This window comes from Canis lupus, chromosome 26 (genome assembly GCF_011100685.1).
Source record: "Canis lupus familiaris isolate Mischka breed German Shepherd chromosome 26, alternate assembly UU_Cfam_GSD_1.0, whole genome shotgun sequence".
Lineage (NCBI taxonomy): Eukaryota > Metazoa > Chordata > Mammalia > Carnivora > Canidae > Canis > Canis lupus.
Window position 1 is genome coordinate 24,446,234 of NC_049247.1, and position 27,383 is coordinate 24,473,616.

Here is a 27,383-nt window from a genome sequence, read left to right on the forward strand (position 1 = left end):
GAATTTCTATTTTTTTAATTTTTATTTATTTATTTTACATAATCTCTACAGTCAACATGCGGCTCAAACTCATGACCCTGAGATTAAGAGCTGCATTCTCCATCTACTGAGCCAGCCAGGTGACCGCTTTTACGATTTTCTATATATATGACCATTATTCATATGTAGACAGTAGATGGCTTTCCCAAATAGGTGGCTTTCATTACTTTTATTTATTTTTCCTTGTTACCTATCTAGAGCCTCCAGTACAATGTTGAATACAAGCTGAAAGTCTGGACGGACACCTTTGCCTTCTTTCTGATCTTAGCAGAAAGGCATTGCAATCTTTCACCATAATGATGGTAGCTATAAGCTTTTCATCAGATTAAGGAAATAACCTTCTATTCTAAGTTTACTGAGAGTTTTTATCATTACTAGGCATTGGATTTTTTTAATGATTTTATTCATTTATTTGACAGAGCACAAAGCAGGGGAATCAGCAGGCAGAGGGAGAGGGAGAAGCAGCCTCCTCACTGAGTAGGGAGCCTGACATGGGGCTCTGTCCCAGGATCCTGGAATCATGACCTGAGCCTAAGGCAGATGCTTAACCAACTGAGCCACCCAGGCACCCCTAGGTATTGGATTTTGTCGCAAGATTTTTCTGTACCTATTGAGATGATCATGTGAGCTTTGTCCTTTTATTGGTTTTTATTTTACTTTTTTATGCTCAATGGTTTCTTTCATTTATGTTGGCATCTTGGCACCTGTAGGTATCTGCATCACCCATGTCACAGTCAAGGGTCAGCCTTGTGTTCACTTAAGAAAGGATGGTAGCCATTCTTCTCTAGCCTGAGGATGCCAATGTCACTTCATAAGTGTTCTCTCTCAGCTCCTCCTGGTAAATTCATTGCAGAGGCAGAAGGCTGCTGCTTTTGCTAATAAACTTTTCCTCTGGGGCCTGCATCCTGTTCCTCAGTGTTGAGTAGGTTCTGGATGAAGCACTCTTGTCCTGCCTATCTGGCAGTGGTCTGCAACTTTCTTGGATTTCAGAGCCATTCTCCACTGAGCAAGAAGAATCTGCTGTCCAGGCCACTGCCCCTGTTGCCCTTTCCTCCCTTATGCAGCTTATTGGAGATATGAGGGCAGAAGGCAAGGTCAGCCTGTGATCTCACCAGTTTCCTAAAAGGTAGGAAAGGTCATTGGTTATTAGCTGGGTTGGGCTAGTTATTAGCATTCCTTCCCTTCACCTGTCCTGGGCCTATTCAGACAAACTTATTCTGTTACCTCATATTGGCCAGAGGGGATGCAGGGCCTAAGGGCAGGACAGTCATGCTGCTCTTTCTCTCTCAGGCTGCCCCATTCTTAACCCTAGCCTCTGGGAATACCTCCCACCCATCTCAGATCCATCACTCAGAGCCAGCTCCCTCACTGGCGTTGAACAAATCTAGGAGCTTATCCTATGTATCAGTGAGGCAGAGAATTCCACCCAAGAAAGATGGTTCCTGCTCCTTCATCCTGTAAACCTACATCAGAACCCACCTGCCTTTTCAGGATATCCACTCACCTTTGAGCCTTATCCAGTCTTCTCAAGTGGATCTGATTCTCCTCACTTCACAGATAAGAAAACTGAAGCAAAGACTGACCCAAAGTCACACAGCTTGTAGGTGACAAAGATTTGAACCCAGGATCCCAAAACCCTGTGCCCTTTCCATCAGCACAATGTCTAAATGCCATTTACTTTAATGCCTTCATGGTTTTTGCCATATCTGTGTCCCTTATTATTTACTTAAAATTTTTCTTTAAAAAAAATAAATAAATAAAATAAAATAAAATAAAATAAAATTTTTCTTTAAATCATCTCACTTTAAGAAGATGTTTTATTTTGAAATAATTATAGATTCACCAGAAGGAAGAAGAAATGTACAGGGAGATCCCACACACTCTTCATCCAGCCTCCCCCAGTAGCAACACCTTGTACAACTTAATGTATGGACCATGCTTTTGATATCAAAATCAGGAAACTGGGGCATATGGGTTGTTCAATCAGTTAAGCCTGACTCTTGATTTCAGCTCAGGTCATAATCTCAGGGTTGCGAGGTGAGGCCTGTCTAGGGCACCACACTCAGTGGGGAGTCTGCTTAAGATTGTCTCCCTCTCCCTTTGCCCCTCCTCCCCTACCCCTGAGTGTGCACATGCATGTGCTTGCGCTCTTGATCTCTCTCTCAAATAAATAAATCTTAAAACAACAACAACAACCAGAAAACTGATTATGGTACAACCCCCAGAACATATTCAGATATGCACTCCTGTCTGCGTGTGTGTTTATGTGGCACTATGCAATTTTATTGCATGTGTAACTAAACCATCACAAGACTCCCTCCCACCTTATTTTGTAGCCACACCCATTCTACTCCCCATCCATCCTTAACCTCTGGCTACCACCAATCTAGTCTCCATCTCTATAGTTGTTATTTAATGAATGTCACTTAACTAGAATTGTACACTATACTTCCTTTTGAGACTGTTTTTCTTTTTCATTCAGCATACATTCCTTGACGTTCATCCAAATGATTCTGCATATCAATAGTTTGGGGATTTTTTTCTGAGTAGTATTCCGTGCCATAGTTTCTTTTTCTTTCTTTCTTTCTTTCTTTCTTTCTTTCTTTCTTTCTTTCTTTCTTTCTTTCTTTCTTTCTTTCTTCTTTCTTTCTTTCTTTTTCTCTCTTTCTTTTTCTTTCTTTCTTCTTTCTTTCTTTTTCTTTCTTTTTTTCTTTCTTTTCTTTTTTTTTTAAGAGAGCAAGCAGAGAGCAGGTGGGGAGGGGCAGAAGGAGGGAGAGAATCTTAAGCAGGTTCCACACCCAGTGCAGAGCTATACGTGGGACCCAATCTTATGACCCTGAGATCATGACTTGAGCCAAAATCAAGAGTCATAGGGGATCCCTGGGTGGCTCAGCAGTTCAGCGCCTGCCTTTGGCCCAGGGCATAATCCTGCAGTCCCGGGATCGAGTCCCACATTGGACTCCCTGCATGGAACCTCTGCCTGTGTCTCTGCCTCTGTGTGTGTGTGTCTCATTAATAAATAAAGTTAGACAAAAAAAAATCAAGAGTCAGGGACTTAACCAACTAAGCTACCCACGTGCCCCTAGATGTTGCATAGTTCCTTTGACCATTCACCCACTAAAGGACATTTGAGTAGTTTCCAGAATGGGAATATTATGAGTAAAGCTACTATGAATATTTGTGTATGTGTTCCTGTAAGAAAATAAGTTTTCATTGTTGGGTCATTTGGTAGGTCCATTTTTAGTTTTAAAAGAAATTGTTTTCCAGAGACACTGTACCTTTTTATATTTCCACCAGCAATATGAGTGATCCAGTTTCTCCACATCCTTACCAGCATTTAGTGTTATAACTATTTATTATTTTATTCTGATAGGTGTGTGGTGATTTTACTTGCATTTCTCTAACAGCTAATGATGTTGAATATCTTTTCATATTTTTTGCCAACTGTATATATCCTATTCAATGAAATGTCTGTACACGTCCTCTCCCCATTTTCTATTTTTTTTTTTAATTTTTTTATGATAGTCACAGAGAGAGAGAGGGAGAGGCAGAGACATAGGCAGAGGGAGAAGCAGGCTCCATGCACCGGAGCCCGACGTGGGATTCGATCCCGGGTCTCCAGGATCACGCCCTGGGCCAAAGGCAGGCGCCAATCCGCTGCGCCACCCAGGGATCCCCCCTCTCCCCATTTTCTAATCAGAATGTTTGATTTTCTTACTGTTCAGTTTTGAGAGTTCTTTATATATTCAAGATATTCTTCTATGTCTGATATGTTGTTTGTAAATATTTTCTCCCAGCCTGTCATTTGTCTTTTCATCCTCTTAATGCTTTTCTGTAAAGCAAAAGTTTTTAATGTTGACAAGCTCCAATTTATCAATTTTCCTTTATGGACCATGCTTTTTAAAAATAAAAATTGTATTTATTTAAGGTGTACAACATGATGTTTTGGTGTACATATATAGTAAAACAATTATTATAGCAAAGCTAATTAACACATCATCTCACATAGTTATTACTTTTTTGGTGGTGAAAATACATAAAATATACTCTCTTAGCAAAATTCTAGTATTTGATACAGTATTATTAACAATAGTCATCATGCTGTGCATTAAATCTCTAGACTTATTCATCTTACATAACAGCAACTTTGTACCCTTTGACCAATATCTCCCCAACTCCCCACTCACCTGGCCACTATAACCCCTAATAACCACTGTTCTCCTCTCTGCTTCTATGGTTTGACTTTTTTAGATTCCACATTTAAGTGTGATCATGCAGTTGTTGTTTTCTTTCTGTGAATGGTTTGTTTCACTTAACATACTGTATGGATGATGCTTTTAGCATCAAATCTTATTTTTAAGATTTTATTTATTTGAAAGAAAGAGAGCATGAGAAGGGGGGGGGGACAGAGGGAGAGAAAGAAAGAGAGAATATCAAGTAGACTGTGGGCTAAGCATGGAGCCCCACACTGGGCTCAATCTCACAATAATCATGACCTGAGCTGAAATCAGGAGTCAGATGCTTAACTGACTGAACCACTCAGGCATCCCTTGGTGTCAAATCTAAAAACTTTTTTGTCTAGTCCTGGGTTCCAAAGACTTTCTCTTGTATTTTATTTTGCCTAGATGTTTTGTAGTTTTATGTTTTTACAATTTAGTCTGTAATTCATTTAGAGTTAAGGTTTATAAGATGTGAAGTTTTCTTCTTCTTTTTTTCTTTTTTGCCATTTAGGCACCATTTACTGAAAAGTCTGTCCTTCCTCCATTGGATTGTTTTTGCTCTTTGTCAAAAATTGATTGGGAATATTTGTGTGGATATATTTCTGAATTCTCCATCTTGGTCCATTGATCCATGTGTCTGTCCCTCCATCAGGTCCTGTAGCTATATAGTATGCCTTAACACTGGGAAAAGTGATTCCTCCCACTTTATTCTTTTTAAAAATTGTTTTGGTTAACCTAGAGTCCTTTCCTTTCCATATAAATTTCAGAATAAGATTATTTCTGTATATAAAAACTGGCTGAGATTTTGATAGAAATTTGGTAAATCCATAGATGAATGTAAGCAGGACTGACATCTTTATTGTAATGAGTCTTCTCATTCATGAACATGGTATGTTTATCCAAGTATTTAGGACTTCTTTGATTCTTTCTTCAGAATTTTGTACGTTTCATCAGACAGATTCTGTTCATCTTTTGTTAGACTTATGCTTCAGTATATAATTTTTAAATTAATGATGGGTTATGTTCATTAATTTTTAAATAATGAACCAGATTTGCATGCCTTGAATAAATCCTACTTAGTGATAGTTATTATTCTCTTTAAACATTGTGGGACTTGATTTGCTAAAAACTTTTTGAGAATTTTTGGGTCTAAATTTATGAAAGATCAATTTTGAGCTGCCTTTCTCTGTGTTTGGTATAGAGATAGTACTAGCCTCAGAAAATGAATTAAGAAGTGAAACTTCCTCTTTTATATTCTGGAAAAGAGTGTGTAAAATTGGCATTAATTCTTCGACTATTAGGTAACATTCTCCAGTAAACCAAAAGGGACTGGAGGGTTGGGTTTTTGTTTTTGTTTTTTAGAGCACTTAAATTAAAATTTCAATTTCTTCAGTAATCAAAGCATTATTGAAGTTATCTATTTCACCTTGACCAAGCTTTGGTAATTTGTGGATTTTGAAGAATTGGTTCATCTCTTCTAAGTCCAATAGTGTGAAGTTGTTTGTAGTATTCTTTTAATAGCTGCACAATTTGTTGTGGTATCTCCCATCCATTCTGATATTGATATTGATTTTTTTTCCCCATCTTGTTAGAAGTTTGTCATCTTATTAATTTTTCCCAAAGAAATCGCTTTTCGTTTCATTAATTTTCTCCGTTGTTCTTCAATTTTCAATTTCATTTCCCTCTGCTCTTATTTTTATTATTTTCTTTATTCTCTCTGCTTTGGGTTTATTTTTCTCTTCTTTTTCTAGTTTCTTGAGGTGGAAACTTAGATTATTAACTTAGTGTCTTACTTATTTTCTAATGTAAAGATTTTAGTGCTATCAATTTCCCTCTTAACACTGCATTACCTGCATCCTACAAATGTATTTTCATTTTCATTCAGTTCTATGTTTTTTAAGATTTTATTTATTTATTTATTTATTTACTTATTTATTTATTTGTGAGACAGCACAAACTGGGGGTGGGGAGGAGAAGCAGAGGGAGAGGGAGAAGCAGATTCCCCACTGAGCAGGAAGCCCAACTCAGGGCTCAATCCCAGGACCATTAGATCATGACCTGAGCCAAAAGTAGACACTTAATTGACAGAGCCACCCAGGTGCCCTCGTTCTACATTTAAAATTTTTTTCCTCTGATATTTCTTCTTTAACCTATGAATTAAAATGTATTATTTAATATCCAAGAGTTTGGAGATTTTCCTATTGTCTTTCTATTACTGTTTTCTAGTTTGATTCCGTTATGGTCAGAGCATGTAAGCTGTATGATTTCGTTTTTAAAAATTTGTTTAAGTTTGTTTTATGACCCAGGATATGGTTAATCTTGGTGAATGTCCCTTGGTCACCTTAAAGATATATTTTGTGGTTGGTAGGTGGAGAGTTCTATAAATGTCCATTACACCCTTTTGGTTGGTGTTGTTCAATTCTTCTATACATTTTCTGATTTTTTTGTCTAGTAGTTCTATCAATTGCTGAGAATTATATGTTAAAATTCCCAACTATAATGTGGATTTATCTATTTCTCCTTCTGGTTATATCATTTTTGCTTATATATTTTCAAGCTCTGATATTTGTTGCATATACATTTAGGATTGTTATATCTTCTTGGCAGATCAATCATTTTATCATTATATATTGTCCTTCATTGTTTCTTGTGATTTTCTTATTCTGAATTCTAATTTTTTGACTATTAATATAGTCATTCCTTCTTTTTAAAATTAATGTTTGCATGATGTAACTTTTTCCATCATTTTACTTTCAACCTTCCTGTATCATTATGTTTGAAATGAATTGCTTACAGACAGTACATAGTTGGATCGTAATTTTTTTCTGTTTTGCCAGTTTCTGTCTTATAATTGGTATCTTTACACCACTTACATTTTGAACTAACTATTGGTGTGTCAAGGCTTAAGTCTGACATTTTGTTATGTGCTTCATGTTTTTTTCCCTCTGTTGCTCATCCTACTGCTTTTTACTACCTTCATGTGGGTTAAGCATTTAAGTGACATTTTTAGAGTTTCAGCTTAATTTACTTATGATGTTTTTTAGTATATTGCTTTGAATATATACACAGTATACATACAAATTATACAATATATATTGAACAGAATGTATAATATATAAATATATGTTTGCAGTTTTTTAAGATTTTATTTATTTATTTAAGAGAGACACAGAGAGCAAGAGAGGCAGAGACACAGGCAGAGAGAAAAGCAGGCTCCATGCAGGGAGCCTGACATGGGACTTGATCCCAGGTCTCCAGGATCACGCCCTGGGCCGAAGGCAGGCACTAAACCACTGAGCCACCCAGGGATCTCAAATTTGTTTGTGGTTTTTCTAGTAACTGTTCTAGGTGTTACCATATAATTATGTAATTCATCACAGCCCTCTGGTGTTGGTATTTACCACATTGAATGAAGTATAGAAACTATATTTTTCCATTTGGATCCCTTTACTTTTCTACTTTTTCAATATAATTGTCTTAAATATTTCCTCTACATACATTGTGTACCATAATGGGTGGTATTATAAATTTTGCTTCAACCATAAAATATAATTAAAAATCATGAGGTGAATAATAGTTTAATTCTATTTTTATCCATTCCATTGTTCTTTAATTTCTAAACCTTCTGTTATTTTCTTTCTGACAAGAGAACAAACTTTAGCCATTCTTTAGTGGTAATTCTGCTAGCAGCAAATTCTCTTAGTTTTCATTCATCTTAAAATGGCTTTATTTCCCCCTTCATTCCTTGAGGATAGTTTCACTGGATATAAAATTTGGGGTTAACAATACTTTATTTTCTTCAGTAGTTGAAAAATGTACCATTTATTTCCTGACACTACGGTTTCAGATGAGAAAGTTGCTGTCATTCAAGGTGATATTCCTTTATAGGTAATGTATCATTTCTCTGGCTGCTTATAATATTTTTTGTCTTTGTTTTTAAAAGTTTAATTATGATGCACCTTGATGTGGATCTTTTTGAGTTTATCCTCTTTGGGATTCACTAAGCTTCATGTAACTATATTTTTATGTCTTTCACCAAATATGAATTTTCAAATATTATTTCTATGAACACTAGCCCCACACTCTTTTTCCACTTCTGGAACATGGTATGAAAGTTAGATCTTTTGTTATTGTCTCGCAGATCCGTGTCCTACAGACCCATGAGACTTTGTTCAATTTTTTTCAAAATTAAAGAAAAAAATAGAGGAGTTTTAGGTTCAAAGCAAAACTGAGATGAAGGTACATAGATTTTCCATATGTGCCATGCCCCCACATATGCATAGTCTCTCCCATTATCAACATCCCTCACCAGAGAGGTACATTTATTATAACTAATGAACCTACAGTGACACATCATTATCACCTAAAGTCCATAGTCATCTTAGGGTTCATTCTTAGTTTTATATATTCTATAGACTTGGACAAATGTATAATGATGTGAATCCTTTGTGCTCTCCATATACATCCCTCCCTACCCCCTATGTACTGTCTACATAAATTTTGCCTTTTCCAGAATGCACATAGCTGGGATCACATAATATGTAAACTTTTCAGATTGACCTCTTTCACTTAATTCTATGCATTTACGGTTTTTCCATGTCTTTTCATGGCTTAATAGCTCTTTTCTTTTTAGTGGTGAATAATATTTCTTTGACTGGTTGTACCACAGTTTATTTATCCATTCCCCACAAAAGGATACCTTGGTTCTTTCCAATTTTTGGCAATTATAAATAAAGCTGCTATTAAAATTTATGTGTAGGTTTTCGTGTGAACATAATTTTACAACTCCTTTAGATAAATAACTAGCAGCATGATTGCTGGATTGTATGGGAAGAGTATGTTCAGTTTTGTAAGAAACTGCCAAGATGTCTGCCAAAGTGGTTATACCATTTTGCATTCCCACCAGCAATGAATGAAAATTTCTGTTTCCATATGCTCACCATCATTTGATGTTGTTTGGGACACTGATAGGCATGTAGTAGTATCTAATTGTTGTTTTGCATTAAATGTGAACATATGATGTAGAGCATCTTTTCACATGCTTACTTTCCATATTTAGACCTTCTTTGGTGAGGTGTCTGCTAAATCTTTGGCCTATTTTTTAATCAAGTTATTTATCTTCTTATTGTTGAGTGTTATTTGCATGTTGTGGATGAGTTCTTTATCAGATGTGTCTTTTATATCTATTTTCAGTCTTTTTTTCTCTCTGTTGTGTAGATTGAGTAGGTTCTATAGTCCTGTCTTCAGGTTCACAATTCTATTCTGTCATCTCCACTCCAATAATGAGAACCATCAAGCAAGATTTTTATTTTGGTTACTGTTTTTTTCTTTTTAGTTCTATAAATACCACTTGGTTCTTTTTATAACTTCTATTTCTTTGTTGAGATTTTCTTTTCTTTTTTTTAGATTTTATTTATTTATTCATGAGAGACATGGAGAGAGAGAGAGAGGCAGAGGCACAGGCAGAGGGAGAATCAGGCTCCATGTAGGGAGCCTGATGTGGAACTTGATCCTGGTCCCAGGATCAGGCCCTGGGCTGAAGGCGGTGCTATACCACTGAGCCACCTGGGCTGCCCCTGTTGAGATTTTCTATTTTTACATTTGTTTCAAGAGAATTTGTCATTATTATTGAAGCATTCTTATGATAGCAGCTTTAAAATCGTCAGGCAATTCAAACATCCTCCTCATCTTGTAATTAGCACCTGTTAAGTTTCTTTTCTCATTCAAATTGTAATTTTCCTAGTTCTTGGTAATAGATGATTTTTAAAATTTCATCCTGGGCATTTTGGTAATTGCATCAGGAGGCTCTTGATCCTGCTGAAATCTTGTATTTTGGCAATCACCCTGTTGAGGTGTAGGTTCTGGACTGTTTCCTTGGGCTTGAGTTCCAGTGGCAGCTTAATTCTCTGAACTCTTGCAAAGCTATTATCTGCTTCATTCTTCTGGTGATGCTGAGGCTCCTGCTCAATCTCTATTGGTGCCATGTGCTGGGGAAAAATGCTATTCTGGGTTATCTGCTCTCATTGAGGACATTCTCGTAGCAGCGGGATGAGCAGATGCCACTGGGTCCAGATCCCCCTATGCCATGGCGTGGGAAGCAAGGAAACACAATATTTTGTTGCTGCTCACTGCTGTCACTATGGATAGGTGAGACCACCTGCCAGTGCCCTGGTTGTGGAATGGAAGTTATTATGGCCCAGGACTTTGCTCCTGCCACTACTACTAGCAACTCTATATGGGGTCCATATGGGCCCCAGTTGTGAAGTGAGTCAATTCATGTTTTAACTCAACAAAATGCATTACCTCTTTTAACTCATCCTAAGAAACAAAGGCCATGGTGATATCATGCATTTGGAGGGCCAGTTTTAAATTTTCCTCTAAGATACATGTAATGGTTGATAGAAAAAAAAGTGTTTATCTTTGTACCATTCAAAATCACTTCATGGGCATCGAAGGCCACTTTAGGGAATGAGCCCTACAGCACACTGACACACTGAGGCTTTGTCTGCTCTGCTTGACAGTATGGTAAATAGAAATAATGTCCCAAATGACCCAAGGCTAGTTTGTGCTGAGAATACTCTAGAATGGGTCTTGGACGTTGTCACCTCACCACATTACAGGCCAAAACCATGATCTGGTTGAAATTCTGAAAACGGCTTGGTTCACATCAGTAGTGTGTGGAAGCTGCATGTCTCTCACCTCAAGTAGCAAGCCAAATACTCACATTTTTCCACATTTACCCATTTACATGCTAATCCACTTAATATGACTGCCTGCTCCCATGTCTGTTTATTTACAAACTTTCTGCCCACACAATTACACGCTTCCATCCTGACCTAGTTGCTCAATTACATTCTTATGCACTTACCAGCTCACATGTTTACCTCCTTACATGCCCAACGCTTATCTCCTTGCACATGGACCTTTTACATGCTTGCACTCTCATGTGCTAACGCAATTACATACTTACTTGCTGATCTGCTTGCCCTCTTCCAGGGTTACCCTTTTACCTGCTTAGTCCCTTATGCCATTACACACTTATATGATTGCCAGCTTACACAATTCCATGCTCATCACCCACTTGTACAGCTCCAGATCCACATCTGGTGTGGTCTCAGCGGCCCAAATACCCAGTTAAAAAGGAAAGGAGGTTGGATTTCAGAGAAGGAAGGTTCTTAGTCACACTCCCAGCAGTCATCCCTGGCGCCGGCCTCATACCAGCCCGTTCTTGCAAGAGCCCCTGTCCACACCTCTGGCAGTTGCCAACATATTTCCTGTGGTCTGAATATTTTTGTGAGATTTTTTTCCCCTCATAGCCATGTGTGTCCGTTGGAAGAAAGAAAAACAACCAACGTTTGGGACACTTGCACATTCAGAGCTTTGTGTGTAGCACCCTGTGTCCATTCTCCTGCCCGGTCTTTTGGCAACTGGCCTGCTTGGCTTCATGTGGCTCCCTCTGGTGTGAGTCAGAACTGACTTTCAAATCAGGGGACACTAGCTTCATGGGTGGTGTATGCAGGGATTCTCTAGGGCAGAACACCCTGAGTGTGGCTGGTGGAAGAGAAAGAGAACTGGACTGGGGGTCAGTGTCCAGATGGGCCTCTTCTAAGCTGTGTACTTTGGGGGAGTCACTTATCCTCTCTGAGCCTCCGTTTCTTCATACAAGAGAAGGAATAACTGGAGACACAGAGAGGTAGAGACTGGGTCTTTCTGCCTTTCTCTTCTACCCCTGGGCCCTGGTATACAATAAACCAGTGAATGCTTTCCAACTGGAATAAGACTTGCCCAGACATTCATATGCCACCAAGCACCAGAAAAGTGACAGGAAAGCCATGGAGCACTATTCTCAAAGTGAGGTCTCCCTCCCACCTGTTTCAGAATCATTACAACACTGTTAAATACAGATTCCTGGGCCCTACCACCTCTGGGGATAGGACCCAGGAGTTAGCAATTTAACAACTTTAATAGAGAGAATCACATGCATAGTGTATGGGAAACAATTTCTGCTTCTTCCTTTTCTCCACAGAATGGATTCTTCTCCATCCTTCAAATGAGCTCCAATGTTACCTCCACCATGAAGCCTGCCTAGACTCACCTCAGACAGAATTAATTGTATCATCCTCTGTGAGCTCACTATTTTCTTCACATTTGTGTCCCTAGCACCTAGCCCAGGAGCACATGGCAAGGGTCATAATTAAAAATAGCCTCCCTCCCCTGGCCCATGAGGCCCTCAATGATATGATCCTTCCCTTTTCTACCTGCCTTCCATGCCCCCTCAGCTCACCTCTCCTGCCTCTGCCCTGATCCTCAATGTTCCTAGCACACTGACCTTTATTATGTACCTTAATCAAGCCAAGTTTTGTTCACCTCTCAGCCTTTGTTTTCAGTGCTTCCTCTGACCAAAGCATTCTTCCTTCAGATCTTTGCATGGCTGGCTCCTTCCTGCTGGACATTCCTGTTCTAGATCAAATATCATCCTCTCAGAGACACCTTTTCTGCTCATCCAACTCATCACCCCATTTTCGCTTTAGCACACATTTCTTTAAAAAAGAAATGTTTGTTGTCTGTCCCTCCCCAGGGAACATAAACTCATGAAATGAGAGATCTTTATAACTTTAGCTCAATAATTCTTAACCAGGGTTGATTTTTACCCCCCAAGTTCGGTTTGGAAACATTTGAAGACATTTGGAACTGTCACACTGGGCAGGAGCTACTGGCATCTAGCGAGTAGATACCAGGAATGCTGCTAAACATTCTGCAAGGCACAAGAGCCCCAAACAACAATACTGCCAGGGTGGAGAGATCCTTGTCTAGCTCATCTCTGATGCCCCAGTGCCTGGACCAGTGCCTGGCAAATCTTATGCAGTTCAAACATTTTTGTGGCATGAACAAATGAAATGTTTGAATTAAATGTTGGATTTAATTTTAAAGCTCCAAAGGTCCTTAGAGAGCAATTAAGCCACAAGTTTTCACACTCCACTTTTGGAAGCCTCAGGCTATGTAGCAGAGTTTCAGGAATTCTGTATACCGTGAAGAATTTCCAGCTAAATGCTGACGATGTACATTTTGTGACTATGGTCTGTTCTATGCATTGGGGTCCTGATTGACAAGTTCTACTTAAAAAAAATTGCTCCAGACCAGCCCCCTTATTTCACCAAGCTGGAAGCCAGGATCCAAAGAAGCTGATATAGTCCCTCAATATTACACAGAGAGCCAGGCCTGGGTCTCCTGAGTGGCAAGGGGAACACTCTAGAAAAAAAAAAAAAAGAAAGTAAGCTAAAGTTGTCCCCTGTTTATCCCATCTGTGTAATTGATTTGTCAATAACCCTTTCTCTCATGTTCATTATAGGAAATGTACTAAGTAATGAAACGTACTTAGTAATGAAAACCCAAATGACATTAGCACTGGCTGGCCTTGGTCACACACTGGCCACAGCTCTGTGATTCGCCAAAGACACAATTTAGGAGCAAGATGACGTGATGTTAGCAGGTACCAGCATCAGAGCCATATTGGGTGGGTTTTCATCCTGGCTCTGCCTCCAGCCAATTGTGTGGCCTTGGAAAAGCCATTTACCTCTTTGAGCTGTAGTTTCCTCCTGACGACCCACAAAATAGAGATCATGATAGTACCTCCCTTATAGGATTGTAATTCAGATTTAAAAAGTTAATATGTGAGGGGCACCTGGGTGGCTCAGTGGTTGGATGTCTTCCTTTGGCTCAGGTAGTGATCCCGGGGCCCTGGGATTAAGTCCTGCAACAGGCTGCTTCTCCCTCTGCCTATGTCTCTGCCTGTCTCTGTGTCTCTCATGAGTAAATAAATGAAATCTTTTCAAAAAATAAAAAATTAATATGTGAAACATGTTTGGAACGGCATCTAGCACATAGTCACTGCTATATGTCAGGTGGATGACCAACTCAACCCAGCTTGCCTAGGATTTTTCTGGTGTTAGCACTAAGAGCTCTGTGTCCCAAAAAACCACTAAGCAAAGCGGAACTGCTGGTTTTCCCAGGTGCACATGTGTGTTTGATTTTTTTTTAATTGTCTACATTGATATTCAGTAACCGCCTATGCTAATGTCATTTGGCTTTTCATTACTAAGTACATTTCATTACTTAGTACATTTCCTATAATGAACATGAGAGAAAGGGTTATTGACAAATCAATTACACAGATGGGATAACAGGGGACAACTCTAGCTTACTTTCTTTTTTTTTTTTCTAGAGTGTTCCCCTTGCCACACATATGGTAATACATTAGTGACTTTTGCATTGATTTGTAGGAGCAATTTTCCTGGGTAGTATTTTTTTTTTTGACACTTTAATATTATCTCTTTTCCCCCCACCAGTTTTATGGGGATATAATTGACATACAGCACTATGTACATTTAAGCTGTATAGCATGATGATTTGACTTGACCTACTTTCGAATAATGAAGCAAATGAATCTCCTGGTCTTTTTCTATCAAGTCATGCAAGGAGACCCACAGCACTTCTACTTAGAAAATACTTTTATAGCCATGGGTTTGTTACTGGATGTCCTCGAACAAGAGAACTTTGTTTCTTTTTTTTCAGAAGTCAGTATTTCCAACAGTTTACTGCTTCAAACTAAATTTTCCCAAGTAACACAGAATCTTGGAACTAGAAAGAAGTTTATATTTAGTTACAACTGTGCTATTTCCCAGATGGGAAAATTGAGTCCAGAGAAGCCTGCCCCCTTTTCTGAGGTCACACGCCAGTAAAGAATGACCTTGGAGCTCAGACCCAGGGTTCTTACTCCCGGGCCAGGGTGCTCTCAGAGGTTCTCAAACTGGGTTCCACACCCAGTGGCAAGTTTCACAGAGAAATGAGTGGCAAGGGAGTGAGAGGGAACCTATGCCTGTTGGCAACCTCACTCCTCCCCCTTCTGTCACAGAAACTCCACTTTTACCATTTGTATATTGAGCTTCAGCTTAAATGGCCTCTGCAAAAGGGTTCATGTGCTGAAAAAATATGTTTTTGAAAGCCACTCAATTATATCATAAGATTGACATATTTTCTTCCCTGGAAAATTTGCTCCCATGGAGAAAACTTAACTACTTCTTTGAATCACATTTTTCCTTCTCTAATAGATTTTACATGGTTGGAAAAATGGATGCTTGGCCCCTTAAAAGCCAGCAGTTAAAATGAAAGGCTCATTCACTCACAGGAACAAGCTGAGCTGGGTGAGTCAGGTCATTGGTAACAACTAGCCCAAATGTATAATCTCATGTCTATCACTTAGGGAAATGTTGCCATTAGAGAGCACTTGATAGACCTTTCAAGTGAGGGTCCAGGAGGACCCTAAAGAGGACATTCCCCAGGAAGCAGGATGGAGGGGGACAGATTGCAGTGAGCCCATTTCGAACCCAGGCCCAGGATGTTGGACAGGGGCAGGAGTTGGTGCTGGTGAGCTGTGCTTCTCCCCACCCCCTCCAATATTATTTTAAGCTGAAATAGACAAAATCCAAAGCTAGGAAAACATCCTGGGTTGACCCTCAAAGTAGGAAAAAGACAACAAGAAATGGCAAAGTGCACAACCTTTGTCCAGAGCGATTCTGGCTTAAAGGAAGGGGGAGGAGGCGTCAGCTGATTCCCTGTAGCAGAGGTGAAAGCTCATACTTGATACTCAGCAGATCTGGGTTTGAATCCCGACACAGCCACTCACCAGTTGTGCAACCTCAGGAGAGTTATCTCACCTCTCTGAGCATCCTTTCCTCATTGGTAAAATGTAGATTGTAATGGTACCTACCTTTTAGGGCCAATGAAAGATTAGGAAAAGGGGAAAGCTCTTCTCCTTACAATATTTCTGTGCCAAGGAAATAGTCATAGCCACTGTTTATTAATCACCTACTAAGTGCGTGTGTATGGATGCCAGAGTCTGAGCCCCTCACCACTGAGCTGTGTGGCCTCTGGCAATTGGGATTCTACGTGATACTGGGGTAGTTCACAGTAGGGCTGTCACCATTCTGAATTTGGAACCAAAATAGTCTGTACTCAAAGAAACTCCTGGGAGACTCAGAGTTCACCAGTCTTTGCCATGGGTTACTGTGTTTGGCCGGCCCTCCCCACACAGTAAGGGCTCAAGAAATACTTGTTGAATGAGTGACTCAGTGATGGAAGAAATTAATGAATCACTGAATATTGATGAATGTCTCCTACTGGATGAAGGGAGATTTTAAAAAAAACAACTCAGGAATTCATGAACATAATACGAATGAAATAAGCCAGATACAAGAGAATGTTCTGTGTGATAACATTTGCATGAAGTTCTAGAATGCACAAGATAAATCTGTGGTGATAGGAGTCAGAACCATGGTTACCTGGAGGCTGGAAGGAAGAGAGCTAGGAAATGGCCGAGCTGAGGTTTGAACTAGGGGCCCCTGCCAGCTAAGCCCATGTTCTCAACTTTTTAGCCAAACTGCTGCTTGGAAGCCACATAGCCCAGTTTCCCATCAGATTTTGAAAATTCCTTTATAGCCCCTCCCAAATGGCTGGCCAGGCTTCACTTACATACCTTCAGTGACAAAGAGTTCATTACCTATAGGCTTGCAGAGGAGAAGCTTGGGAGGAAGGGTTCTAGTCCCTGTACCAGCCTCTGCTTTCTCCTGCTTGACCTCAGCTATCTTGTAACTGCCCCAGCCTGGAGACTTCTATCCAGGCCTTTCTCCTACCTGTCCAGTCCCTCAAGCTCAATGGGCAGAGTGGGAGTCATGGTGCTATCTTTGTAGTGGATTCTCTCTCTCACTATTCTCTGTTCCTTTGAAGAGAAGGCAAGAGTATCATGGAGGATGATTTGGCAACAATCTAACAAATGTAAAATGTACATACTCTATGACCAAGCCATTTCTCTTCTAGCACACACACCCAAAGATGGATAGGTGAAGAATCTCAGACCAGCGGGCTTGTGAGAATAAAACCTTGAAAACAGGGCAGCCCCGGTAGCACAGCAGTTTAGTGCCGCCTTCAGCTTGGGGTGTGATCCTAGAGACCCAGGATCGAGTCCCACATCGGGCTCCCTGTGTGGGGCCTGCTGCTCCCTCTGCCTGTGTCTCTGCCTCTCTCTTTCTCTCTCTCATAAAAAAATTAAAAATCTATAAAAAAATAAATAAAACCTTGAAAACAATCTAAATGACCATTGACAGAGGACAGGTGACATCAGAGTTCATTTTTCCAGTGGAGGACACCATAGTAGTTTAAAAGGTTGGGATTGAGGTTATCTGCCCGAGAGAAATGAGAACACATGCCCACACAAACTTGTATGCAAACACTTATAGCAATATCATTTCTAATAGCCCCACACTGAATATGCTCCTAGAGTCCACCAACTGGCAAACAAACAAAATGTAGCATATCTAGACACTGGCATATTCGCAAGAGAGAGGATGATACACATACAGCATGGATGAACCTCCAAATCATGATGCTAAGGAAAGAAGTCAAATGCAAAAGAGCATATTGTAATTATTTCATTTATGTGAAATGCCCAGAAGAAGAAAATCTATGGAGACAGATCAATGGTTGCCTGTGGTTGAGGGATGTTGGCAAATGGGCCCAAGGGCACTTGTGGGGCAGGGCAGGGTGTGGAAATGTTTTAACCCCTTAACCAAACTGCTCTTTGGAAGCCCAGTTTCCCACCAGATTTTGAGAGTTCCTTTACAGCCCCTGACAAATGACTGGCCAGGCTCCACTTGTATACCTCCAGTGACAAAGAGCTCATTGTCAAATGGCATGGCCCTACACACTTGCCAAAGTCATTGAGCTATACCCTCAGAACAGGTGAATTTTATAGTATATAAATTATACCTCAAACTGTTTTTTAAAAAAGAGGTTGAGGGGCACCTGGGTGGCTCAATGAGTTGAGCATCTGCCATCAGGTCAGGTCATGATCCTGGAGTCCCAGGATCAAACCCCACATCGAGCTCCCCACTTAGTGGGGAGTCTGCTTCTCCTTCTGACCCACCCTCCTTTCATGCTCCCTCTCTCTCACTCAGTCTCCCTCAAATAAATAAAATCTTAAAAATAAATAAATAAAGAGGTTGATACAGCAAGAGGAATATAAGACATTAAGTAAAAAAGAGTGAGATGCCAACTATACAATTCTCATGTATGTAAGAAACAAATGCCATTAAAACCCTCCCATATTAACACAAATACACGTATAAATAAAGGCAGAGAATCCTGTCTTCAAAGCACCATTCCAAACTTTTGACAATAGATATTTCTGGGGAGGAATGTAGGAATAGGGAGCAGATGAGGGGGACTTTCATTTCACCGTGGAAATTGATTCCTTGAGTAATTGTTTTAATTTTAAAAACCAAGTAAGCTATCAAGAAAGAAAAGAAGCAAAAGAGCCTAGAGTTGCAGTCCATCCTCCAGCCCTTTTACAATTATTGGGCCCACAGATTTACAAAATTGGTATTTGTAAGCAGTAAATTGGGTGTGTCTAAACGTAAGAAGAACTTCAGGAATGATTAGTCCAGTTCCTTTGCTCTGTAGGTGGAGAAACTGAGGCCCAAGGAGAGACTAGGGCCCGTCCCACGCCAGAGTTCTTTGGGCTTGGGCCCGGGCTGAAGTCCAGGCCCCGGACGAAGCTCCCAGCTCTCCCCCCCACACTGTACTCTGCGCAAATTGTTTCGTGTCTCCGGGAAGGGGGAGTTTATAAATTTGGCCACATTTTGGAACAACAGAGCCATAAATGGACATGCCCGCGGAAGGCTGGGAGGTACCTGACCTTTGAGGCTGGGGGTGGGGAGTGGAAGAGAGAACGGAGCCGGCAGCCTCAGCCAGATACTCGCATCCCGGGAAAAGAAAACTGGAGAGAGGAGCTAGTCCAGAGGGAGGCTGCAGAAGAAGCAAGGAAACACGGAGGGCCACATGGACCTGGTCCGGGTGCCCCCTCTGCCGCTGTCTGCCTGCCTTCAGCTCTCTGAACCTCGGTGGTCACCAAACCCGGCAAATGATGAGAACATTTGGAAAGGTTGTAAAAATGCAGGTGACCAGGCCCCAACTCCAACTAACAGAGAATCGGACCCTTCCAGGATGGGTCCCTGGTGACTGTACTTTCCAGAAGCATCTCATAATAGTCTGCATCACTGGAGAACTGAAACTCTGGAGCAGGTGACATTCAGGATCTTGAAACAGACTTCTCAGCGTCATTATTTTTATTAGACTCTGTTGCCTCTTGATGAAAACCCAGAGTGCTTAGCACAGCACTCAAGGACTCGGATGACAAAACAGCTTCACCCCCAGCCCACCTCAGCCCTTCACATTCATTGCTCCACTGCTTCAGCAAACAAGGCGGAGTGTCCCCACCTTGTGGAGTGCCCCCGATGAAACCGGGTCTCTGCCTTTCCTGGAGTCCAAAGTGGGAATAAATTAAATTCTGCCCTCCATGACTGTCTTCCATTTCTCTTTTTTTTTTTTTTTTTAAGATTTAATTTATTTACTCATGAGAGACACACAGAGAGAGGCAGAGACACAGGCAGAGGGAGAAGAATACTCCCTGTAGAGAGCTGGATGCAAGACTCGATCCCAGGACCCCAGGATCACAACCTGAGCCAAAGGCCAATGCTCAACTGCTGAGCCACCCAGCTCTCTTTCTTTCCTAAACACATTTACATTCACGTTTTCCAAGCCAGACAGTTCCTGCAAGTTGGACAGTCCTCCAGCCCATCTGGCTTCTCTTTTGATGAAAAACCCACCTTAAATCCCCTCTTCCATGACACTTCCTTATTGTTCTCTGCACCCCTCAACCAAATCCCTACCTATTCAGGGCTCTACTCTCCAAATGAATGAGTGAATGAGGGATATTCTCGATTGATTTACCTACTGGCCCTGGCACACTCTTTGTAACCAATACTAATGTTTGTTGCAAGTCAATCAACACTGGATTCTCTGAGTCAACTCTGATCTAAATGCAACTACCACTGGAAAACATTCAGTCAGTCAACAAACATATACTGAGCACCTACTATGCACTGGGCATATGTAAACCAGCCAGATCACTCCTGATAGGGTTAAGTGCAATGATGAATGTTTTGAGAGAGAACAGTTGAGAGGTGCTGTTTCAGAGAGAGTGGTCAGGAAGCCCCTTAGAGGCATTTGAGCTGAGACAGAGCTGGCCTGCAGCCCTAGAAGGGGTGGCCCGACTTGGGTTTGAGAAGAGCTCTTGGGTTTCTAGGTGGTAAGTGGAGGTGTGCTGGGGACAGTGGCCAAAGCCAAGTAATATAACTAACAGTGGTGTGGAGAGGTGGGGCCCAGCCACATAAAGACAGATGCCACAGGGGCCTGCAGCTTGGGTGGGACAGCTGATCTTTCAAACCTTAGATTCTTTGATTCTCTGAGCCTTATCTATATTTTAAACTCACACACACACACAACACACACAATTAAAGAAAACAAAATCCCTCAGAGCCTCAGAAGTTGGCTAAAGCCCATAGGATTATTTGTTTTTTTTTAAAATATTTTTTCCCACTGAATCTTCAGTTTTGTGTTTCCAGCAGCTGGCATCCACCCAAAGGGACAAGTTAGTTGAGACAAACAGGCTTCCGTCTCTCTGTCATTGTCCTCTGGATCGCAGCTCGTGGCTGCTAAGAGGGTCATTTCCTGAGGCCTCAGCAGGGCTAGGAGGGCGAGGTGTGGGGGCCAGGCCTTCCCACGGATGCAGCTGGGTCAGCTGCATTTCCCGAGAGGACACTGCTCTGGGGGAGGGGGTGGGGGCAGGGCAGGCGAAAAGCAGCCCCGGAGGTCAGGCAAGCAGCTCTGGCCCAACACTTCATTACTTAAATCAGTTACTTGAGGTTTAACAAAACAATGTGGTGAGGTTCCCAGGCTAGCCCATAAGACCAGCCTGTAGCTCTGGTATTAGAGTCATTCCTGTAGGAAGAGAGGGACTCAGCCCAAGAGGTCTGGGCCTCCTGATTTTCAAGACTCACCAAATTCAGGCCAGGTGACCTGGGAATGATCCTTTTAGGAGGGTGGCTGGGCTGTGACTGGAACACAGAAGAGCCCCTCCTCCACTGGGAGGGGCAGAGGGCCCTGACTCCAGAACAGAGGACTCCAGGCATGGGGCTCACTGAACTCCACGACTATCCAAGCCACACGCAGATTCTGAGCTTCTGGGTTCAGCCCCTCCTGGTTACAATCTGGTTTCTTAAGCTGATGCTTTGCCCTAGGGAGACAGGAGAGGGTGCCAAGGCTGTGTCTGGCCCAAACCCATCAAATACCTGCTACAAACCCATGAATCTTGTATCAGGATCATGCACCTTTCTCTCATACCACTATCCCCTTGCTCATTACCTTCAGTCACACCAACTTGCTTTGGGTTCCTCTTTCCTGCCCCATGGCCTTTGTCCATGCTGTTCTCTCTACCTGGAGCAAGGCAAAGTGCTTCCTAGATCTTCTTGTTCCTTCCTAGAGATAACTCCAGCTAGCAAAGTGATTTCTGTACTAATTTGCATGACACTGTCTTCCACCAAAGCACCATTAAAGACATTCCACCATCAGCCCCTAAATAAGCCATGGAAAGGGAAAATAGGAAAATGCACAGTATGTGGCAGGTCTTGTTTTTTTGTTTTTGTTTTAAAGATTTATTTATTTATTCATTCAGAGAGAGCGAGAGAGAGGCAGAGACACAGGCAGAGGGAGAAGCAGGCTCCACGCAGGACACCCGATGTGGGACTCGATCCCGGGTCTCCAGGATCACACCCCGGGCTGCAGGCAGCGCTAAACCGCTGTGCCACCAGGGCTGCCCTTGTTTTTGTTTTTGCCCAAGTCTGGAGGAGCCACACAGCCATTCTGCTCACATTTCACTCTCTGGTATCAGCACATGGCTCTTCCTAACTATAAGGGAGGCTGGGCAATGTGGTCTAGCTGAGTGTCAAAGAGGAAGACGTGGATATTCTAGCTGACTATCACAGAAACGGGGCTCCCCAACACAAGAAGAAAGCGGGGATGGAGGCCCAGACAGGAAAAAGCCCCTGCTGTTGCAGTGAACACACCCTTCACATCCTCCCCCAGAGAGGGGGAGTCCTGTCTCCTGGGCCCACGTCCACCTTTTCCTGTGAATGTAAAACCAATTAGTGGTCAACTGGAACAGACACCACCCATATCCCACTGCAATCACCTCTACCCACCAAAAGCTGCTCACTGTCAATCCTATAACTCTGCCTGACAGCATTATTCATTCTAGCCTCAGGAGCTCTCATGACTACATGCGGGTAAGCCGGAAGTGCCAAGAACTAGCAGCCCTTGACCACTGAAGGGTGGAAAATTGGTGGGTAGACACCCCAGCTCCCTAAACCTTTGGTTGGGATGACTGAGGTATGCCCAACACTGTCTCTGAGAGGTCCCTAGTGGGGCTGAGCTCTAGCTATCCACCCCAGTGACTACCTTGATAATGTTTCCCTTCCTGGCAGACTTCTATTCCCTGTCTCATTTTCTTACTCTCCCACAGGGATTCATTTCGCAGATAGACTAGTGACACTTAAATATTTGTCCCAGGGTCTGCTTCTGGGAGGACTCAAACCAAGGCAGCCCCCCAAGCATAGGAACAATGACCCATACGGTCCTCTGCTACCACGTCCAGCTTCATGGGTGCACAGACATCATTTTAAAGTACTTTTAGAAACACACAAAACACATGTCAATGGATTGGTCATCTTGGCCAGGGCATCGAGGCCAGGGAGACGGCCTCATGCACTTGAAAATAAGCCTCGGAGGATTTATCTGCTCATTCTGTTTCTTTCCCACACACAGGAAATCCTGGGCAGGCACAGCTTCCTGACCTGAGGAGTGGGGGTGGGGGTGAGGGAGCTTGAAGACCCTCTTCCTCATGAGAGAAAATGTTTGGGTGGTTTGAGGGAACTGATGTTACCTTCCTCACTGCCTGGAGAAAGGAAATGTTCAGAGTTCTGGGTTCTAGTCCTCACTCTGCCATTAGTTTATCGTGTCACTCCCACTGTTCCTGGGCCATAGATGCCCATCTACACAAGTGGAATAACTGCGCATCAGGATATCTTAGAATTGCCAACATTGTGCATCTCCTCTGAACTCAGATCCAGGCCCAGCACAGTATTTAACTTGTGAAAACTTTCTTAAGAGAGTCAGGAAGTTAAAGCATACAAGTATTTGGGGTATTTTGGAAACCAGTATTAGCAACAATTAAGAAGAGTTAGAGTGATTTGTTCTGTTGCTGGAATTTTCCATGGAAAAATACTTCGAAATATATATTTTCTTAATAAATTGGCATTCCCTAGCAACTTTACTCTTTTCCTTTTTCCAGGCTTGCTCTGGTCTCTACAGCCCAAGTTGCTTGGCCAATCAGATCATGTTGCTCTCTCTCTTAATGCTCACTTATGGATACCCAGTGTCATGCACAGCCTCCCACAGTGCTTTGTACAATAACAAATGATTGATTATTGAATTGAATTTTATTTCTAAGTTCCTGTGCCTGGGAAGATACCTTAGGATTGGCTTGTTAGAATTGGGTCTAAAGTAAAAGTTAAAAGGCTATGAGTGAAGACCAGGACCCACTTACCTAAGGGTAAGGTGGTTGGTATGGACATTGTGGTATTGGTTTTCGTGTTCAGTTGGGCTTTCAGCTTCATTTCAGATTGTAGATAAGTAAGTCATCACACAAGTTACTCCCAGTAAAGTGAGGTGCTATTGTGCATGCTGATTATTTTGGTTAGGAATGCATTAAGCTGCAAGTTGCAGAATACAGTAGCTTAAACCATAAGCACATTGATTGTTTGCTTGCCTGCATATCCAGATGCAGGTGGTCATGGAATCATTCTACCGGCTTAATGATGTTTTAAAGTGCGGGGCACCTGGGTAGCTCAGTCAGTTGAACAGCCAACTCTTGATTTCTGCTCAGGGTCCTAAGACCAAGCCTTAACTTGGGCCCGGTAAGCATAGAGTCTGCTTAGGTTTCTCTCCCTCTATTCCTCTCCCCACTCATGGGCATGCACTCTCTCACTCCAAAATAAATAAATACATTTAAAAATAAATAAATAAATAAAAGTAGGGCATCTGGGTGGCTCTGTCAGTTGAGTGTCTGCCTTCGGCTCAGGTCAAGATCCTAGGATCCTGGGCAGGCTCCCACACTAGGCTCCCCGCTCAGCAGGGTGTCTGTCTCCCTCTCCATCTACCCCTCCTCCCTGCTCATGCTCTCTCTTGCTTGTTCTCTCTCTCTCTCTCAAGTAAACAAATAAAATATTTAAAAATAAATAAAAATAAAAGGCACAAGTGCTTTTTACTTTTTCACTCCCGTATCCTTATTTTTAGTGCTTCCTGGTCCCCCAACGGCTGTCATTTCTCTAAGCATCATCCTTGTTCAAGGAGGGTGATACCCCTCAGCTCGCCTCTCCCTTCTGATTCTTTTATGAGGAAAGCTTCCTAGAAACACCCCAGCATACTTTCCCTTATGTTGTACAAGTCAGAACACAGTCACATGACCATTCATGTTAGTTACCCATTGTTGGGAAACAAATTACCCAAAACCTAGTTGCTTAAGACTGGAAACATTTTACTGTCTCTCAGTTTCTGTGGGTCAGCTAGGGATGGCGAAGTTATGTGGCTCTGGATCAGGATCTCTCAAGGGTGATTTGTGTCTGAGTCCTAATTTATCAAGATGACTACATGACAACACGGAAAGTTCAATGCCACTGAAGGCAATGTTGAACATTACTCATAGTTCTCCTAGAAACAAGAGGCACAGCCTACCATGCAGGGCCATAGATAGGAGAAAGCATCAGTGTCAGCCAGGAGTCAGAAAGGATCAAAAGAAGGCCAAGGCCACAACCTCCATTGGGGTTTCTGTGGGAAAAGCAAGGCAGGGCAGGGCAATGTTTGCCTAGTTTGGATAATTCCAGTGGACTTTGGGGCAGAGGGGCTGTCCCTAGTTGTCTAGTACCTGGCCCTAAGATGATCTAGGTCAGGGGAAATATTGGCTTGGTGTGTGAGTTAGATAAGGAGGTGGCTGGGGGTGTGGACTCAAGATTAGTTGATTTATGTATGAAAGGTGGGCTCACCAACAGGCTGTTTACTGTCTCCAGGAATCAGCCAGCCCTAACTGGGAGGGGCAGTCTTTTCCCAGCCAGCAAGGCTCTCCAAAGATGCTTAAAAATCATAAAATATATAAAATTTATTTTTTTTTAAATTTTTATTTATTTATGATAGTCACAGAGAGAGAGAGAGGCAGAGACACAGGCAGAGGGAGAAGCAGGCTCCATGCACCGGGAGCCCGACATGGGATTCGATCCCGGGTCTCCAGGATCGCGCCCTGGGCCAAAGGCAGGGGCCAAACCGCTGTGCCACCCAGGGATCCCAAAATATATAAAATTTAAAATATGATTAATACAGGGGCTCTTGGCTGGCTCAGTCAATAGAGCATGCAACTCTTAAGTTCGAGCCCCACATTGAGTGTAGAGATTACTTAAAGGTAAAATCGTTTTTTAAAAAAGATTTATTTATTTATTTATTTATTTATTTATTTATTTATTTATTCATTCATTCATGAGAGACACACGGAGAGAGGCAGAGACACAGGCAGAGGGAGAAGCAGGCTCTCTGTGGGGAACCTGATGCGGGACTTGATCCCAGGACCCCGAGATCATGGCCTGAGCTGAAGGCAGATGCTCAACCACTGAGCCACCCAGGTATCCCTTAAAAGTAAAATCTTAAAAATAAATAAAAAAATAAACAAAATAAAATCTTTAAAAATATACTTAACAGAAAGATATCTCTGGCTTATGCTGCAGTCAAAATGTCGGCCCATACTGCAATCATTCAAAGGCCTGACTGGGGCTGAAGTCACTTTCAAGGTGTCTCACTCACATGCCTGGCATGTTGGTGCTGGCTACTAGTGGGAGGACTTAGTTCCTCCCATGCGGGCCTCTCCACAGGGCTGTTGAGTGTCCTCATAATATGGCCGCTAGTTTCCCCACAGAGTGAGTAACCCAGAAGAGCAGGCCAGAAGCAACAATGGTTTCTATGACCTACTCTCAGAAGTCACTCTTTGAAATGAGTCATTAAGTCACCAAGTCTAGTCAGTAGTCAAGGTTGTGGGGATGAGTCTCCACCTTTTCAAAGGGAGAGTGTCAAAAAATTTACAGACATATTTTACAGCCACCAGATCATTCCTGACTGCAAGGGAGTCTGGGAAGGCAAAGGAGAACAGGATTGTCATGACTACCTTAGACTAATCATGATTGACTCATCACCTGGGACATAATGCCACTCCAGACAAAGTCAGGGTTCAGTTAATGAGGAAGGAGAGGGAAGACTGACGGGGAGGCACTGTATCTGCCACAATGATGATGAGAAAGATGAAGAGGATTAAGATTGCCAGATGCCCCGATATTGCATGAGACATATCTATAGTAAAACATTTTTTGTTTTTTAAGAGCGCCTGGATGGCTCAGTTAAGCGTCTGCCTTCCACTTGGGTCATGATCCCAGGGTTCTGGGATGGAGCCTCATGCTTCTCCCTCTCCCTCTCCCCCTCCTCCCTGCTCATGCTCTCTCTCTCTCTCAAATAAATAAATAAAATCTTCTTAAAAATTAAAGCATTTTTTGTTGTTTATCTGAAAGTCAAACTTAATGAGGTGTCTCCTCTTTTCATTTGCTAAAAATTTAGCACCTCTTGGTAGGAAATAAGTCTTTTTTTTTCTTTTAAGATTTATTTATTTATTTATTCATGATAGAGAGAGAGAGAGGCAGAGACACAGGCAGAGGCAGGCTCCATGCCGGGAGCCCGATGCGGGACTCATCCCAGCAGGCGCTAAACTGCTGAGCCACCCAGGGATCCCTGGTGGCTTATTGAAATAAGTCTTCAATTGTCACAGGAGGCCAGTTAGGGGGTGGCGCTTCTTACAAAGGGAGTGATAAAGGAAGCCTGGGATTGCCTAGGGTAGCTTCCTTTGTTGGAGGAAAGGGTATCAGGGGAGTGAGGTTGAGGTCTCCTGTGGTCCCAATCTCTCTTCTTTGCTCCCAGGCCATCTCCACATCCACCACCACCACCATCAACAACAACAACACCGTTACCTCCACTCTGATCTCAAAAGACATCCAGGAAGGTCTCTAGCTAGAGGCATCTCTCTTCCCA

The 27,383-nt window shown here is 42.1% G+C and overlaps 1 long non-coding RNA gene across 1 annotated transcript; it reads right to left on the reverse strand.

The window, feature by feature from the left end:
- Positions 1–498: 498 nt before the first annotated feature.
- LOC111092652 lies at positions 499–26,206 on the reverse strand. Its single transcript, XR_005379392.1, has 4 exons — positions 26,115–26,206; positions 23,815–23,980; positions 21,212–21,447; positions 499–1,158 (listed from the first exon to the last, which is right to left on the reverse strand). It is a non-coding gene; the product is annotated as an uncharacterized LOC111092652 (long non-coding RNA).
- Between the last annotated feature and the right edge of the window lie 1,177 nt (positions 26,207–27,383).